Raw genomic sequence first — 20,114 nt, 5'->3', positions numbered from 1 at the left:
TGAGGGGAAAATTCTTGGATGACTTGGATTTCATCCTATGACTCTCTCCTGTCTGTCTGTCTGTCTGTCTACCAGTCAGTTTGTCAACATGACATCACGGTTCATGACTGTGCGGTCTCGCCTCGTCGCGCTGCGGTGGGCGACGTGTTTGGCGTGAGGGAAGGGGAATCCTCTTTTAACCCCGTCTCCTCGAAATTTATGGCATTTTTCAAAGCAAGGGGTCAGAAACCGGGTTCAACGGCGGGACAACGTTTGCAGGATTTTTCATTGGAGGCCGTTAACTGCTTAAATATGTTTAACATGTACATGTTTTGTTATTTCTTTTTATTTTCCCCCATTAGTCAGTGAGTAAGTGGACAGTTTATTTTAATACTCATTTGGCTAAAAGTGCCTCTTAGATGAGTATCTGTGTTGTACTTGGAGACTCGAGATGTATTTTATTGGACTTGCACACACGATAAACAGCAGCCTGCTGCATTTATGGCTGATTGAAAGTTGTTTCTGTTAGACTGCCCCCCCCCCCCCGTTTGTGTTTGTAAAGAACAAGGGCCCGATTTGGCCCCCGGGCCGCTATTTGCCTCCCACTGCTCTGGTGTGTTTGCTTTGGTCTGAATCAGTCGGTAAACTTTTCACACAGAACATCTCTGACAGACAGGTGAGACTGAGGAGGTCAGTCAGATGTTCCCACCACTTCCTCTAAAGCAGAGAGTCTCAAACACTCGGAGAGGTCATGTGACCCATGTGTTCTACTGCATCACATAACTGAACAGTGTTTCTGTGTTGAGTCCTTCGTTGATTAACCTGAGCGTGATGTCCAGGTGGAAACACTGCTGCAAGGGTTCATTAGTGAGTTCTTCTCTGTTTTCATTGGTGAAAATGTTTTTACTGCTGCAGTCTTGATATCACGACTTCAGCTGGTTCAGTTTTTTGTTTTTAGGATAGTTTTGTTCATCACAGGCGTGTTTGGTGTCGTCGTGGCGTTCGGCTGTGCTCACGTACACGTTTTTCACCATCAGCCATCAAACAACCTTTTCTGTATCGGCTAGTCTTCAACAAGACATTTTACTTTTCCAACTGGAGCTGCTACATCTGACAACAACCTGCTAACCGAATGAAGACGGCTGAGGTCATGTGACAGCGACGTGTCAGTCAAAAGTGGTCCGAGTCAGATTGTGGTTAAATTTTGTTCCTGGTGCGTTAGAAAAAGTGTTTCTGAATGGTTGTTTCGGTCCGAGTATGACACCAAATTATGATGCTTGTTCAGTGAAATGTCCCCCCAATAAAATAGTACTAATAATATAAGAAATAACACATCATCATCAACATAACAAGTATAAACTACGATTAAACTATTCTGTGTAGTGATTTAATGTTTCAGTATTTTTTCAAGCAGCTTCTACAATATGAGAATGTTTCTACTTTTCCTTGTTTGATAGGAATGTAAACAGAATATTTTTTGGTTTTCGGACTGTTTTGATTTCATCATCTTGGATTTTAAAAACTTTTTTTAATAGATGCAACTTGGGACCGACGTATGAACGACATGACAACAAGCGGTTGTATGTTGGACTCTTAAGTCACATGATGACACCTGAGCAAGTTCCATTTCTCTGAAGAAGGCCATGGGATATGATCAAAAGCTTTGTTTCTTAATCACTTTCAAAATCGTGAGTTCTTTTGCTTCTTCTGTGCATCCTGATAACATCTTGTTCCCAAACAGGATCTAAAGAGATGTTAATTTGGTTCTCCAGGGCATCCAAACGAAGACAGTTAAGGAAGTTCTAAATATTTATCATTATTATGATTATTATGATTATTATTATTATTATTATTATTATTATGATTATTATGGGATTGTAAGGAGTTTGAAAGGGAACAAAAGTGGTTCCACATGGGATTTCAAGGGGATCTCATCGTCTCTAAGGAAGTTGGTTTCCATCCAAACGTAGCACACATTTTGACAGATTTTCCAAATAAAACGTCCTTAATGTTGCTGCTGTGAGAATATTAGCAGATAAATCCTCCGGTCGCTGCCGTTAAACCGTTACAGAAGAAGAAACAACGAGATGACGTCATTGAAAGAGCGACAGTCAAAGCTCAAATGATGGAAAACATGACGGAAACATGACGTTTCTGTTAGTTTCATGTATGGATGTGAGGAAGCTCTTCAGTGACGTTTAAGTCATGTGATTCATGTACATCATTTATACTCACAGTCTGTTTATATTTGATTTTTATCCACACAGCTGCTGTTACTCCTCAGAGAAAAACTTGTGATATTTAGAGATCAGGTTTCTTTATGTGCAAAACTGAAAATGGAAATAAAAGCAAGTGGATGGAAATTCCCACGAATTGCACTTGAATATGATTTGTAGTTATTTGTTGATTCTTCTCGTTTTCTGTGCGAGTCATCCCTCCCTCCCTGATGTGTGGTCAGATAACGGAGAGAACCCGGAGAACAGTCAGATCTGACTGTAGAGGAAGCAGCAAAGACACTCTGAAGCTTCCTGCTTTAATCAGACGTCTGGGATTCTCCCTCTGCTGTTATGACATCATCACAGCGGGGGTAAACTCTGTGTTTGTGTGTGAGTCGTCAGTAAATTTGAAAAAAAAAACTCCAGCTCATGCCTGCGTGAGCTCACCGCTCGCTGAGTTGCCTTATAAAGACGTTGCAGTGTGTATTATGGAAATTAACTAGTCTGCACCGGCTTTCTTTAAATAACTCACAACCTGTGAGTCATGAACCTGTCGTAACGCCGGCAGCAGCAGCAGCAGCACTGATGCTCTTTGTTTTGAAAGTTGCCTCTGGGGCTGAAAAAAGAAAAAAAAAAAGCATCCGAAATACATCCAGAACAGCTGGAAAAGAACGAGGGAGCGCTTCAGCTTAAATGAACCTCTTCAACCCCGCCAGCCAGAGCCATCATTAAGTCCTCATGTTGTTCAAAACCACAAAACTTTATTTTAAATTCTAGTTCAGATCCAAATGTTTCCAAATATACCGAAATCTGTCAAGCTGAATCTTTGGGAAATGTGTGTAAAATTAAGCAGCAGACGTGAAGAATATTTCCATCTGAAGGAACGACGCAGATGTGAAAAACATCCAGATACACGTGTTTTTTGTTTGAAGCTAATTGCGGGAAAATATGAGAGGAGTTTCAGGATGGAAGTCTGAGGTTCTAAAAGATTCTGCTTGGTTTTTACAGATGTTCTAATGGGATTCTAGAAGATCTGAAGAGATGATGAAAGGGCACAGAGGGAACTGTAAAGGGTCCTGCAGGGGACGCGACAGAGGCTCTTAAAGGGGTACGCTGCTTTTTAAGTGGGTTCTAAAGAGTTTTTAATGTTTTTGATGGTTCCAGGGGCTTCTAAAGGGGAATATATGTGGTTCTACAAGGGTTTGAAGGAGATCTAATGGACTCTAAGAATGTTCTAAAGGGTTTCTAATGTTTTAAGGGTTCTACAGGGTTTTGAATGGCACAAGCCTAAGTGGTTCTTGTAAGACAGTCTGATGGGTTCTAAGGGGTTTCAAAGGGGAACGAAATTACAAATTTAAAAGAGATTTAATTGTTTCTAAGAAGGTTTGAAAGGTTTTCTAATGTTGGAAGTTTAGATCAAAGATTCATGATGAGACCAAACCGTTGTAGAACGTTGCAGGGAAGAGTTGCAGCCGTGTGAACTAGTCCGACTCAAACAAGTCACTAGTGGCTGGTTTTAGAACGTTAGGCCATCACCTGTTTCAACAGCCAATCAGCTTGTAGTGAAGTCAGGAGGACACAGGATCACCTCATCAGACTGTTTGAGTCATGTCTGTACGATACAAGTGCGATCCAAATGTTTTCACCATTTCATCAATAGTAGAACTTCAACTGCACCAAGTATCTCACCATCACTGTCTTTATTCATATTTTAAGACAAATTATCCAGCTGCAAAAAGCCTGAAAAGCCGGCAGTTAGAGCAGAAGTACAGAGAGTCGTTGCTATGGAAACGATACAGCCTCTCGTCTAGTCGCATCGGTGTAAACTGGCGGGTTTCAGAACGTCGTTTCAACTCGTCTTGTCATGAATCTTTGGTCCAAACTGGCCTGAAGTTCTGCAAGAGGGTCTGAAAGTGGAACACAGGTGGTTCCACATCTGATTTAAAGGTTTTATTTTCCATGGCGTTTAAATGGGGACCCTCGTGGTTCTACATGGGGGTTTTAAGGAGATCTAATGGGCTCCAAGAAGATTCTGAAGGTTTTCTAATGTTTTAAGGGTTCTACTGGGTTTTAAGTGTGAATCTAAGTGGTTCTACATGGGATTTAAGGGGTATAATGGGCTCTTAGTGCTCTCTAATGTTTTGAAAGGGATTTAAAAAGGAATAAAAGTGATTCTGTGTAGAACTTTAACTGGGATTTAACTGGTTCTGGGATTGAAGAGGTTAAATTTGAGACTTTTCACAGTATTTTATAAAGAAGAAAGTAAGAATTGAGACTGATGTGAGATAATCCAGTCATTATTATTATTGTAATATTATATAATATTATGTGTTATTGTGGTTCTGTTATAAAGTGTGGAAAGTGTTTTTAAATGGTATTTAAGGGGAAAATCCGGCTGTGGGAGGTTAAACTGAAGGTGTCCAGGGAGGGAAATCAAACACACCTCATCTTGTTTAAATGTGTGTTTGGTTTCTTGTTGACTGATTTAATTTTTCAGCTTCAATCACAACTAATCAATTAGCACAACTTTTTCTTCAAAAATGGTTGCATTCAACCTCCAGCAGGACAAAATCCATTTATTAACAACTTATTAACATGTTTAACCACAGAATAAAAGACTTATTACAAGTATTTATTGATGGATTACGATGTATAATTAACATTTAGAGTGAAATTGTTCTTATTGATGATTTAAAACTGAGCTGAATTAACTTTATTGGCATCGTTGTGAGCTCAACATTAAACATAAAAACATAAACATGACACAAAGTATCATACATGTTAAGATAAGCTGATGATAAATTAAAGTGCAGGATGTTCATGATTCAGACATTAAATAAGTTAAACATGTTAAAAATTGGAAAAATACAATAAATAATAACAAAAACAACCACGAACTTCAAACAAAATCCTTTTTTTTCCTCTCATGTTTTTCTTTCAGCAGCAGCAGCCACCAAACCAAAACCACAGCTTCCATGATCTAGTAAATGTTTTATTAAGCATAAATAAAAGCATTTATAAAGGCTGATTTATCAGAACCTTTTACGACAGGTTTTTACCTTTTTATGAGCTTGTTTACTTTCTCTGTTAGAAGAAGCTGCGGTTCAAAGTTTAAAGGAATATTTCAGATAGTTTCTGTGTTTCCAGCAGGACGTTCAGGTGAACAGAGTTCAGGTCTCACAGCAGATTGAACTGCTCCATCTAGTGGACGTCAGCTGTCACCTCCCCGCTGTGACCTCACAGCACCTTCACACATCCTTCTTTCCATTTCCCATCTCTCCTCTCCTTCGCTCCGTCTTTCTTTCTCCATATTTGTTGTTGTGGAAATCTGATTTCTTTCTTCTGTTCTCTCTCTGCAGCTTTATGAAACACACTAATATACTGGCCTGCTGCATCAGGACCAATAATGTGAGTGTGTGATGGATGGATGATGTGGGAGAAAAGAAAGAGAGAAACAGTTGTGATGAAGAGAGGATGAGGAAGAGACTCCACACCGCAGGGAGAGATGGGTAAATATCACCTGAAAGAAGGAGGGAAGGAAGGAAAGATAGAGGGAAGGATGGAGAGACGGAGGGAAAGATGAGAGAAGGAAGGACGGAAGGAGGGAAGGAAGGAAGGATGGAAGGAAGAATGGAGAGAAGGAAGGAAGTAGGGAAGGAAGGAAGGAGGGAAGGAAAGATGGAGGGAAGGATGAAGAGGAAAAGACCAATCAGATCACATACAGGTATAAAGGTTGGTAGGTAAAACACTGTCCCGTTTATCTAGTTTGTATAAAAGTGATTCAGTTTCAGTTCAGTGAATAACTTTAAATGAACTCTTTTACTTAATTCAACTCTTTCATTAAACTTTAATCAAACTCTTTCCAGGCAGCTCTTCTAGTCGTTATGTTCATAAACCAAGAAACAAAACGCTGCTGAATCACATTTTCTCTTCATACAGTTAATTCATGTATTTGGCAAGTTGATAGTGAACGTGTGAGTGAAACGTTCAGAGAACCTGATTGTTGTGTTTTTTTCCATTAAAATCTCTGCTGTTGCAGTAAAATCTCAGCTGGTAGAAAGTGCAGCGGTGTGAAAGTGTTTGTGGTTTGTGTTTAGACTCTGGCAGCTCTTGGTTCAGGTCTGAGAAAGATCCTGGTCTCAAACCTGAACACACACACACAGGACTCAGGATGTGAACCTGTAGCCCCCCTCTTATAAAGTCAAAGCTACAAGACTGTGGACACAAAACTTTAACTTCAACAAACTGAAGTGTGACTCCCAGGATGCATTTCAGCCAGAAACATCGCAGACGTCGAGCAGAAACTTCCTTCAAATACGAAGCAATGATGACAAAACACGATTTCTCAGAAATGACTAATAACTCATCAGAAATAACTGTTGCTCATAACATAAACCAAACAGAAGTAATATTGATGATATTTAAAGACAAAATTTGAAACGTGGATACAGAACGAAAGAAAAACACCAGCAGCTTCTCACGAGTTCACAAGTTCACGAGTTCACAGCTTCATTCAGTCCTGATGGTTGAAGTTTAAAGTTTAGGGGCTCAGGAATGTCAGCGAGGGTCCTCACAAGTCTGGTATAGTATAGTGTGTGTGTGTGTGTGTGTGTGTGTGTGTGTGTGTGTGTCACTGAGGCTTTTGAAAATATGAAAACAACTTTATGAATGTGTGTGGGTTAGAGTTTATTTACAACTCACACACACAAGGGATTTCAGATTTAATGGACATGTTGTGTGTGGTGTGCATGAATAAAGGTATGTGTGTGTGTGTGTGTGTGTGTGTGTGTGTGTGTGTGTGTGTGTTCGTGTGTGTGTGTGTGTGTGTGTGTGTAGGCGTGTTTCTTGCAGCCAGCTGGAGGAAAACTACAGCAGCAGTTTCCCTGATGTGGTAATCCTCCTGCACAGTGTGTGTGACATCCAGTAACCAATCAGAGGAGGAGGAGGTGATGATGTCATCCCAGTGAAGCGTCCAGGTGGATGAAGGTTTAGTCACGGTCACCCCTCTGAGCTCCGACCTTCTACTCCTACCTGAACCAGAAACACACCTGCAGCGGGGGTTTTGTGTTCCAGGTTATAGATCTTATAGTTCCTGTAATAAATAATAATAAATGAAACTTTGTAAGATACTGAAGCCCTAGTTACAGGTCATTTACCGTTTATGCAGCAGGTGTTTGTGTGTTTAGCTGATGTTGTCATGTGATGTAACTTGCAAGCTTTTTTTTGTCGTTGTTGCTCGAGTGACATAAAAACGTTGCAGCGCTGAGTTGTTTATCTGTCTCTCTCTTGTTGTACCTGCATGGCCACGTTGTCTCTGTATGAAGTATTAACTGTTTGTAGTAACAGTAAACCTGCAACTGACCGCGCATGTGACATGTTTAGTAGCACGCTGGAAAACAAGGCTCCCTCAGAAGCCGCTGTGTAATCCGAACCCTCGACCGGCGGTCAGAGATGATGTATCTGTGTTGAGATGTGGAGCAGAGCCGTGTTGAACTATGTATGTAAGTTTAACCCTTTCGTCAACTGTTTCCTGTGTTTTACATTAAGGACATTAAAGATGAACTGTGGCGACTTTATACGTGTAAAGAGTAATATTAAACCTCGCTAGCTGCTCCGACTGACTCACAGTCACAAAGCCTCAACTTCTCTCTACAAATACGAGTCATTCTGGTCTCAATCTTTAAATTCAGGTCCTCTAATAAGTGTGCTGGTGGTCATTTTGGAAATTATTGTTCCTTTAATAAGATTTGAAGACTTATAGTAGCTTAGACGTCTGCTGTGAGTTGGACTGTTGTCACACAGGCTCCAATGCAAACCAATGGGTGATGAAAAAACAGAGTGATAAACTATCAAGTGATTTGATTAACGTGAAGCCGAGGCTCCACACGGTGCATTCAAGAAACATCTGTAAATTTAACTCTTCAGTGAACACCTCAAGAGTTGAGCCCCTTTGACCTTTTAGCACTTCATAGTTTGTGTACTTTGAATTTTTAGCTGATGAGTTGAAACACGCAAAAGCAACTATTTAAAGATCATCCCAGTCACGCCAAATAGTTTCAGTCTGACACAGTGACACTGTCAGGAACCACAGAGGAAGAAGCACGCATCACCTCAGAGGATATTACAGTAACTTACTTACATTTTCTGGAAAGCCACCCTCACCTCATCTTAACCTTCAACCAGGTTCTCACCCTAAAATGTAATGATTTACATTACAGGAACTTGATTTTTTACCCCCAAAAGGTAGCAGAGCTCCAACAACATAAAGAGTCTGTCTGTCTATACTTGTGAGGACTCTCATTGACATAATGCATTCCAGACCATAACCTGCACATTGCAGATATTATCCTCACTACCAAGGTTACAAACTAAAATTGGTCCTCATAAAGATACAAACACACACACACACACACACACACACTCGAGCACTGGGGTCTTTCATATTTTCATTTCCCACATCCTCGTCTTCAGGCTTTGTGTGTGTTTTAAAAGATCCAGACATTTTCCAGACGCAGACCTATGACACCTCAAAGGATCTGAGGTGATTCAGGGCTGCTTCACACACACACACACGCACATATATACACACACACGCGACCCCACTCTACATGTAGTACAAGTTGTGAATCAAGACCTCCAACACTCACTGCTGGTCTGAGTCAAGTATCAGAGTGTGTGTGTGTGTGTGTGTGTTCTTGTATTAGTGATGTTGTGGAGACTCTGCTACCGTTTGGGAATGAAAACCAAGTCCCTATAACGTCAATCATTACCTTTTATGGTGGAAATTTGGTTTAAAGTCAAATTGAAATTAAATGTCTGTTTTTTCACTAAGCAATAATGTGTCGTTCTGTCATCAGCGGAGCAGACGGTCACACTGAGCCTGACTGCATCCTGCTCCCCAGACTCTGAACAACAACCCACATCAGCTTCCTGCTAACGTCTCCTTCTGATCTAACTTACAGACATGAACACACATATTGTCCTGAACTAACATTCACCGGGGAGAAGTTCACCGCTAATGTCAGTTAGCAGCTAGATGCTAATTAGCTGCTCAGCTGCAGCACAGTAAACAGCATATAAACATACCTGCAGATGTCATTTCTGACCTGTTAGATGCTGGTTTGGTCATTGCTCTTCAAAATCCCTCTTAGCAACAGATGTCTAAGCTACTATAAGTCTTTAAATCTTATTAATGGAGCAATAATTTCCAAAATGACCACCAGCACACTTATTATATATTGAGACCAGAATGACTCAATGAAAACAATGATTGAGTATTTGTAGAGAGAAGTTGAGGCTTTGTGAATGAGAGTCAGTCTGAGAATTGGATTGTTATTTCATACCAGACGGACGGGAGTGGACATACGGCTTGATGAGTGACTCAGTGTAGGAGGGTGCATTTCTATTGGTCGCCTTGACGGCGAGCCAGTGGAAGGAGACGATCAGAGCTTGTTTAGGTCTTGGTGTTGTTTTTAAAGGGATTTTACATGTTTTTAAAGCTCTTCATGGTCTTCCTGCTGCAGCCTGTTTGTCTGACATGTTAAAGGACACGTTCACAATTTCTCAAGTCAACACAGGTTTTTATTGAGCCTCTGACTCCTTGATGCCGTCAGACGGAGCGCTGACTCGCAGTCAATCAGTTTGTCATCCAAAGTTCACCTGAATCTGACGTCTGTGACTTTGTTTCTGATGGAGCATCTCTTGACACTTTATTTTAAAGGACGAGTTCACTCTTAAACCAACAGTCAGGAGCCCAAATGAACATTAAAGCTGTTTTTCTTGCTGTAATCATTCCTCCTGTTCAATAAAATGTATTTAAAAGTTTATCTGACGCTAATATGAAGCTTCAGCATCCAAATGAGTCAAATCAAGTAGATATCTTTCAACGTCTTTTTAATGTCAAAGTCCCTCTTTTTGCTTTACAGACATGTTTGATAGTTTCAGATAAGAGAAGATTTAAGTTGATAAAATGTTGATAATCTCATTTGAGTTGCCTCCAGTTATTCATCAGAGCGAGTGCTGCCCTGAGTTTTGCCTCTCAGGCTCATTGCAGCTCGCCGTGTGTTGGTCGAAGGCGTAGATGTCGTGTCACTTTCCTCTCTCGCTCGCTGCTGTTTAAACTCTACGGTTTCGACTGTTTGGACAAACAGAATCTACACAGTGGTTTCCTTCAGGTCCACACGCTCACAGCTTGTGATAAATGCAGATGGAGGAGTTTATCCTCATATACACGAATCTTTCAGTGATTCCAGTATATGAAGCAACATCCTGTGAAACTGCAGTTTATGTCTTTTTAAGGGCATGAAATGTTGAAAAGACACGAAAACTGCTTTCTCTCCATAATATTTAAGTGCTATCTCATTCAGTTGCCAGTAAACTATTGTGATTTACTGTGAAGTTTGAGTCATTTGGGAAGTTGGTGACTAACCAAATGTCAACATTGGATGTAAAATATTGGAATTAACCTGACGTGAGATAGAATCAGGGATTATAAGAAGTCGCCTACACAGGAATTTAACTTCACTGCTTTCTGCTCAGTTGATATTTAAAATGTGTCTTCAGTGAAGTACAACACCTGTTCTCACTGTAAACAAGTAAAAAAACTCTACATTCAAATATATATGAAAGTATGAACCAGTATGAATAAATAAAAATGGAAACCTGTAAGTTCAAAGTGAAAACGTTGTAGCTCTGTCAGCAGCGACATCACACCAACATTACTTATTAAAACAGAGCAGCGTTGATGAGTTGAAGCGCCTGAGGACAAAAGCTGTTTGCTGTGGAGTTTTTAACGTCTCTCAGACATTAATCACACTCTAAACACATCATCAAGTAAACAGATGTCGACATGGATCAGCGTTTTCACCGATGACGCTCCTCTTATTGTCTCTGGAAACAGGAAGCTGCCTTTTGTTGAGCTGCTGCTCCACATCACGTTTTCCAAACTGTAGTAAAACTGTGAAATAAAAGCAGAACAAACGTTAAAGGACCAGTGTGTTGACTCGGACTCGGCAGACATGGAATATAATGTTCATAAGTATGTTTTAATTAGTTTTTAATCACCTGAAAATAAGAATCACTGTGAAAGAGTCTTTATATCTACACAGGGAGCAGGTCTTCTCCCACAGAGCCGCCATGTTCCTACGGTAGCCCAGAACGGACAAACCAAACACTGGCTCTAGAGAGGGACTACAAATCCTACAGACTGGTCCTTTAAGTGTAAAAAAAAGGAAAAATTACATAATGATAAATAATAAAAACTACATGAATAATAAAACAATAAAGATATATAGAATAATAATACAGATAATATCAAATCTGTTCTCTCTAAATGAGTAAAACTGTCAAATAAAGTAAAATTATTAAAATATATCAAAACAATTTCATTACATAAACAAACTATTAAAATACAAACATAAATGAAAAATAAATAATAATAATAATAAATGAATAATTAAAACAAAAAATAACATATTAAACAAAAATTTTAAAAATAATGTGAAATCTGTTCTCTGAATGAGTACAACATGTAAAAGAATAAAATCAAATGAAATATTAGTTATACAATAAATACATAACAAAAATAAATGAATAAGAAAAGTAAAATAAGTAGTTTAGTTTAATTCATGCATAAAATGCACAAAGTGCTTAATGTGAAAAAGAAGAATCACAATATTAACAATAAAACATTAAATACAATAAAATAAACAAACATTTCATTTTAATGTTTTAACAGATTTTTTTCCAGTAATATCTTTATTAATAGTTTCTATTTGCTTCCAACAGAGAAATCTGTTCTCATCCAGCAAGACAAACATCAAAAGGCAAACAGATTGTCCAAGTTTCAGCAGATTTATATAAATATGCATTAAAGCTGCTTTAACGTACGTTTCTGACTGATGTTTGTGAAATAAGTCAAACTGGCCGACCAGCCGACCTCTGACCTCTGACCTCTGATATGTTCTGTTTATACAGCTCAGAGCGTCCACGTGTTCATGTATACGTCTGCAGATCATAAACTTTACCTCACATGGAAAGAACAACTCAGCCTCATTTCATCTGCACTTAACAATCTTTTTTCTTTCACATCATTTCAGTGAGATATAAAGTCTGAACTTTAAAGGCAGCAGCGGAGTCAAAGGTCGCCGTTTTCCCAGTGCAAAGCCTGAACGCTTTCCTCTGTGGTTTCACCGTGACTTCAGGATCATTTATACACACCAACACATATTGTGCAGTGTCACTCCAGCATCATCATCATCATCATCATCAGCGTGGGGAGCAGCGCTGACGCAGTTCTCAGAAACAGCACTTGTTTGAGAAGGAAAAGTGTTGAGAAAGCTTCTGACCACAGCGTCAATTTAGGCCAAACCGCCGTATGCGATCTGTCCAAACATGACAAGGAGCAGAGGGGAAATTATGTGAGAGGCAGAGAGGGTGGAGAAGGGAAACACAAACTGTAGTTAGGAAACCATGAGGAGAATGATGTGGTTTCACAGCTGGGCACTCAGACTGTGTGAGAACACAAAATCTCTTCTTTCTCTCGCTGAAAACCAAGCTGTAAACATCCAGCGAGCCGAGCTGTTACCAGCAGTCTTTATCTCTCTCGGCTCAGTTCTCATCAGATTAATGAAGCTTTACCGGCTTTCTGGTGAAAAAACATGAAATATTTGCAAGGGTGTAACTTTGGGTTGAACTCTGAGCTCCACCAATGTAGGCTGGTCCATGGAAACATTCATTTCAAGAGGAAGAGACGTACAACATACAACAAAACAACATGTTCTACATATCCAACTAGTGCAGCTGAACAGCATAAAATCATTCACTTTGTATAAAAACACCAACGTAACAAATCAGTTTGTTCTTCCAGTGTAAATAAAAATGGATGTTTATCACTTCCTGAACACGTCTTCAGTCATTCAATAGTTAAACCACAATTTAACTGCACTTAATCCTTTTTATTCTGTGAAACTTATTGCAGCATCGTTGGCTGTTAAGATCCTGGCAGCTACGTTACAACACAATACACATTACATTTAATTATGATTCACATAAACATACAGGATGGTTGACTGTCCATCCTGTATGACTATCCCTGATAAAAGATCAACATTAGAGGGAATCAGACTCTTCTATGGACGTGATGGACGTCTTTTAACCTGATGATTCAGACTCTTCTATGGACATGATGGACGTCTTTTAACCTGCTAAACAGTGTTTGTTTGCCTTCTCATGGACAGCAAAATGGATTATATAACTCTCTATCAGTGCTGGTTGACATGCAGGAGCTACATCCAACTGAGACATGTACTTTTCTCTCTAAATGCATTTTAACGCACTGTGCTGCTAACTGCTTGGTTTTTTTTTACATGGAATTTTTAGATATGCAGAATATTTTTATCTTTACTGTTGATGTTGCACTGCTGTGTGCTGGGAAGATGCAAATAAACAAGAAAATGACAATAAACTAAATCTTGAATCTTGTCTACTGATGGCCTGCGTGTGAGGCATTTAGGGAACATCTGTAAATTATAGCATCTACTGATAGCGGGCACTGTTCTCTCTGAGTATTGAGAAAATTAGCATGAAATGTTAGCATGAAAACAAAAACTGACATTAGCATTAAAATAATAAAGTAACGTCAGCAAAAAAACAATAAAGCAGTGTTAATATAACATATAATTCCTGCTGTTTGACTGCACTCACTCTGAAAATCTGCTGTTTCTTCCTAATATACTCAACACATAATTGATCAGCCACGCAGCTGTCTTTATAAATTATTATTACAGGTAAATAAACATTCATATTTAAATCTGGATTTAATTACATTTTTCTGTGCATAAGTGGGTTTTTTATTATTTTTTTCTGCACAGACACAAAGTTAAAAACCATGAAAAAGTGTTGCAGTGTGGAGAGAAAAGCAGTGACGCACTACAGGTTTCCCCTCATCACACACACACACACACTCACACACACACACTCACACACACACAGACACACACACACACACTCACACACACACACACACACACACACTCACACACACACACACTCACACACACACACTCACACACTCACACTCACACACACACACACACACACACACACACACTCACACACACACACACACACTCACACACACTCACACACACACACACACACACACACACACACACACACACACAGCGATGACTCACTGCAGGTACGCCTGGCATCGATCGGCTGTCTTCACCTGTCAGCTCTCTGCTGTCATTCTCTCTTCTTCTACTCTTTTTTTTTTTCTCTGCTGTTTCTGCTCGTTTGTCCGTCCACTGACCTCTCTCTCTTCCTCTTCCTCTTCCTCTCTCTGTCTTCCTGTCTTTGAGTCTTATCTCTTTCTTTCTTTCAGTTTGTTTACTCGTTTTTCTTCCTCGCTGCTCTTTAAAGTCTAAATATTTCTTTATTTCCTTCAGTCTGTCGCTTTCTTTCTTTCTTCTCTTTGCCTTGTTAGTCTCCTCTCTCCATCCATCCTTTCTTTCCTCCGTCACCTCTTATTAACACGTCTCCACATATGATGGAGAGAGAGAGAGAGAGAGCAGCTCTTCAGATCTCTTTAAGGTTTTGAAGCTCGTTCTGTCATCTCACTTCTTTCTCTTTAACTCACTTTGTGCATCATCGCTCCCCAGAGAGAGAGAGAGAGAGATAGAGAGTGTTTGACTTTTCTTTCTCTGAAGAGTTTTGAGTGCCTTATGTAACCGCTCACACACACACACACACACACAGTAAGCCCAGGTGTTAGTTGTGTCTATAAGGAGTCAGAGGTTCGGGCCTTAAAGCTTCATTGTTGATCTCTGGCTCAGAAGCTGATGACGTCTGACACACACACAGGTTTTTATTGAGCCTCTGACTCTTTGATGCCATCAGACGGAGAAAGTTTCGTCAGTGCTGACTCGTGATCGATCCGTTTGTCATCCAAAGTTCACTTGGATCTGATGTCTGTAACTTTTTTTCTGACGGAGCGTCTCATAACACTTTATTTTAAAGGACGAGTTCACACTTAAACCGACAGTCAGGAGCTGTTAAATCATTCCTCCTGTTCATACTGACCATTAGAAGATCCCTTCATAATGACCTTAATGAAGCTTCAGCGTCCAAATGAGTCAAATCAAGTAGATATCTTTCAACGTTACAGTCTTTTTAGTGCCAAAGTTCCTCTTTTTGTTACTATACTTCCACCTGCAGCTCAACAGGGAAACACTGTCCGAGGAAACACAAAGAGGGAATTTGATGCTAAAAAGACTGTAAATGTGTCAGATATCCACTTGATATGACTAACTCAGACTGATGAAGCTGAATAGAAGCTTCACACAGACTTTTAAATGACTGTGTGGACACACTGTGGATTTTATCCTCCATCACTTCCATTGAAAACACATTTGAAGGATCTTTTAATATCCAGTATGAACAGGAGGAATGATTACAGACACCTGACTGCTGGTTTAACACACTGGGAACTGGTCCTTTAATAAAAAATATACAAATGTGTGCTAACAAGAGCATTATAGAGTGTTTCTGTTTGTTATAAAGCTGCATTAATGGTTTATACGCTGCTGGATAAGGAGGTTAAATTAAAGTGTTACCAAATATCTCAGAGGAAAGAGAAAAATCTGTTTGTAGTTAGACATGTAGAACTGAGGACTGTTTTTTTGGGGACGGATGAATAAAACAGATCTTTTTCCCAGTACAACAAAGGTCAAAGGTCATGGGAGCTTCAGAATATTCTAGAAAACAAGGAGAGGAAAAAGAGCAGAGAGTGAACCGACGGGGAGCGTATGAAGCAATGTTTGGAGATCTAAAATAGACGTGACCTGAGCTGACTGCAGGTGTGTGCTGTGTGTCCAAACATCTGCTTTGAGCTCCTAATCCTGCTAAAACGTCTGAGCTCAGCCCTCTGGGTGACTCACATACTTTCTCAAATAGTTTGACTCGTAGATAAAAAGGAAAAACGAGCCGGAGGAGCTGCTCCCTGAGCGCTGGGAGAGTTTATTATGTTAAATTGAATCTGTAATTTTTTATTTTTTTCATGGTTTTGCTGCAGTAACATCCCTCCTCTCCTCTGTCTGCGCAGCATGAAGGCTTTAACATTTAAGGGATATTTTACACTCAAGCTTTAGATTATAGAGCAGAGAGCAGTTACATTTATTTAAAGTGTTCGCCACAGAAACATCAGTCATTTCTTTAAAACTCTTAAACGACACATGAGACCTTTGTGGTTTCTGTGCAGAGTGACGCTGGTTTCACTCAAACACGTTGAGTTTATCATGTGGAAAACTAGTAAATATTCACATGTGAGAAGCTGCTACCAGAGAGTTTAACCATGATGTCAGGAGGCGACGCTGCAGCCTCCATCTGCTCAGTCTGATGTCATCATGTTTCATCTTTCTTCAGTCGACTTTTAGACGTTTTTGCATTTTAAAAAAGGTCAGAAATTTTTGAAAAGGAAGTGGCTCCGTATCTCCGTATCTATTATTATTATTACACATGCACATCGTTGATTGATTGCACAAGATCATGTGATCAGATTCAACCGGTTTCACAATAAAGGAACGTTTTCTGTGGGTCAGGATTACAATAGTTTAACTGTTTTAACGAGACCACTTCCTGTTTCCAACCGCAAGTTGGGACAGTTTTTAAAAAAAAAAAAACATAAATAAAAATTGTCATGGTGTTTACTGTTGCCATGACGACGGAGGTTGCCTAACTTTAAGGAAGAAGTAACTTTAACCTACATTTCGGCGCCAGCTAAAGTATTTCCTTTTTTAGACTGAATGATCCGGTGTTCATCCAAACCAGAGCTTCACCGCAGTGATGTCACATCATAAATCAGTCACATGATCACTGCTGATAAAGATGCCGTATTATAAAAAACACTCCTATTGATCTGGAGTCACATGATACAACAGAAACACATCAGTCATAAATAAAGGTTGAATCTATAGATCCAGTTTGGTGACTGTTTGTGTTTGTGTGACATAACGAGACCAGTTTATGTAAAAGGAAAGTTTTTGTTTGTGTTTCTTAGTTGGAACCTGATTCTTCTTCGTTGCCTCTAATTGCTGCTTTTCACAAACAGTTTTTGTTAGAAACTCAACATTTTGACCGATGTTTGGTTTTCCTGTTTAGCTTTTCGCTTCTATTTATATTTATAGTGAGTTGACTTCAGACATGTCTGAACTGTGTTTATGCAACACGAACACACCTTTCACTCTTTCACTCTGCTCTTCTTCTGTCTCTGCTTTAACGACCGCACGTCCTGCATTATTCACCCTCACGTGTAACGAGAGACGTCTTTATGTCTTATTATGTATTTTTGATCACTTCCATCTCTTGTGATGTTTCAGGACTTTATGTAACACAAAGAAAATAATCAATAAAAAGTGTTTTTTTCTTCTCTGCAGTTTGTGTCAGTGTGTATAAAAACCCCTCTGAGCATCTAATATACATCAAATATTCACAAATAATAAAGTGAATTAACTGGACAGATGATACAAACTTAACAATAAAACTTAATTCAAACATAATTAAAAGTCACATCTTCTCAATTCAATACAAAGAACAAAGTTTTTTCTCACATTTAAACACAAACGTTTGCTTGTGTTTGTATATTTTCTGCAGTTAATTCTTTTTATTCTCATACATGTTGGGAGCTTTGAGGACAAATTGAAACCTGGTGTGTTTAGCGGGAGAAGATGAATCACATGCAGCTCCGGGAGAAAGTCACAGATCGACTCGAGTTGCTTTTTATCGTCGTCTGCTGCTCGTGTTTCTCTTTACATACTTTTCTTCTTGTTTATGACTTCCTCCTCTCACAGCTGCTCTTTTCTTTCTTTCTTTTTGTTCACGTTTTTCTTTCTCCTGTAGAGCAGGTGAAGATGAACAGAAACATCTGTCTCCTGTGTGTGTGTGTGTGTGTGTGTGTGTGTGTGTGTGTGTGTGTGTCAGCGCTCCCTCTAACCACAACAAGGTCAAGGCTTTAATCCTGTTCTTTGATGACTTTGTACAGATCAAACAGGACACAGTCTCAGTTACACTCTGGATCACACTTTTACTAACACTGAGGCATCATGACTGTGTGTGTGTGTGTGTGTGTGTGTGTGTGTGTGTGTCTGTGTGTGTGTGTGTGTGTGTGTGTGTGTGTGTGTGCGTGTGTGTGTGTGTGTGTGTGTGTGTGTGTGTGTCTGTGTCTGTGTGTGTGTGTGTGTGTGTGTGTGTGTGTGTGTGTGTCTGTGTCTGTGTGTGTGTGTGTGTGTGTGTGTGTGTGTCTGTGTGTGTGTGTGTGTGTGTGTGTGTGTGTCTGTGTATGTGTGTGTGTGTGTGTGTGTGTGTGTGTGTGTCTGTGTGTGTGTGTGTGTGTGTCTGTGTGTGTGTGTGTGTGTGTGTGTGTGTGTGTGTGTGTTGCTGATAACATATGATGCAGAACAAACAGTCACGCTCTTTGTTTCTTGAATCTTTTCCTTGAATTTTACCAACATTTGAAGTCACAGTGAAACAGAAACTGAAGCTTCTTCTTCTTCTTCTTCTTCAGTGATTTCTGAGTGAAACAGTGAGAAGGCTGTTTGTAGGATGAGGAGGATGAAGGTTAATTATATGAATATATGAGTAGATTATAACTCAAACACATCCTTTGCAGATGTAAACACAGTTTTTGCAGCTGACAGTTAGCTTACCTGCGAGCTAACGGTCAGGTGGTTTTATATGATGGTTGTCGTCCATGCAAACTATTGGATGAACCGTCTGTCCATCACCGGAGCAGCTGATTGGTCCAAACCATCGGTGGTTCGAACACAAGCACATCATTTTAACCCTGACAAGATGGATTCAGCTGCCTCACAGTGTCATTAGTCACATTTGACTGGTTACGTTAATGTAACCGCAAAAATATCAAAAATATTTTTATAAGAAAAAACTTTTAACTTTTCAAGAATGACGTAAAATTTTAGAAAAAATATGTAATATTTCAAGAATAAAGTCATAATTATTGAAGAAAAAGTAATAATATTTCAAGGAAAAAGTCGTACAGTTTTTAGCAAAACAAAATTATGTTATAATAATTTAGTCAAAATTCTTTAGAGAAAATAGAGGAAAAAAAGAAAAAGCCACAGTAGAAAAGGCTTCAGGTGTGAAAGGTCACATGTATGTTTTAGGTTCATGTGTTCATTCATCATGTAAATAATAATATTATAATATTGGTGTAACTTCAGGTCATTAACGTCACTCAGTCGTCTCACCTGTTTACTACGACAGACAATTCAAATCTGGTTAAATTACGACTTTATTCTGGTAATATTGTGACTTTAAACTCATTAAATCGAGACTTTTATTCTTGAAATCTCACATCTTCGGCGTGTCGTTCTCTGTTTGTTGATCTCATCTTCACCTCGTCGGTGAGTTTTTATTATCCGTGTGTGTGTTTGATGAATAAGTGCAGCGACAGCAGGAGCGAACAGCTGCCTTTGAAACGCTCTGATCACAGATTGAATGTTTTAAGACACATGTTGAGAACACACATGAAGTCATGAGGTCTCTCTCTCTCTCTCTCTCTCTCTCTCACACACACACCTGGACTCACAGCTCCGACCGCCACCGCAACAAGCTGCACTCACTTTCTGTGATGACTCAACACAGATCAAACACACGTTTCCCACAACATCACACACACACACACACACAGCTGATGTGCACTTTGATGACTCGACACAGATCAGACGGCGCTCGCACAAAGAACACACACACAGAGCAGGAGTCGTGACATCACTTCCTGTCCAGCCTCTGCTCTGTAACTCAACACAATCTCTCCTTTTGTTTCTTTTGCTGTGCGGAGTTCAACAAGGCTCCATGTTTGGGCCTCTATTATTTAACATTGACATGCTTCTATAGAAAAAC

At 39.5% G+C, this 20,114-nt stretch overlaps 1 long non-coding RNA gene across 4 annotated transcripts in view; it reads left to right on the top strand.

The window, feature by feature from the left end:
• Window positions 1-7,329, top strand: part of LOC137172949 (uncharacterized) — a 43,490-nt gene extending 36,161 nt beyond the window's left edge. For all 4 annotated transcript variants that reach the window (XR_010925083.1, XR_010925086.1, XR_010925085.1 and 1 more), the window contains 4 exons: window positions 1,515-1,667; window positions 3,204-3,303; window positions 5,555-5,704; window positions 7,032-7,329. This is a non-coding gene — a long non-coding RNA (uncharacterized lncRNA). The remainder of the gene's footprint in view (window positions 1-1,514; window positions 1,668-3,203; window positions 3,304-5,554; window positions 5,705-7,031) is intronic.
• The last annotated feature ends 12,785 nt before the right edge of the window (window positions 7,330-20,114 follow it).

This window comes from Thunnus thynnus, chromosome 21 (assembly GCF_963924715.1).
Source record: "Thunnus thynnus chromosome 21, fThuThy2.1, whole genome shotgun sequence".
Lineage (NCBI taxonomy): Eukaryota > Metazoa > Chordata > Actinopteri > Scombriformes > Scombridae > Thunnus > Thunnus thynnus.
The sequence above is the reverse complement of the archived record's forward strand: the minus strand, read 5'-3'. Positions and strand labels throughout refer to the sequence as shown.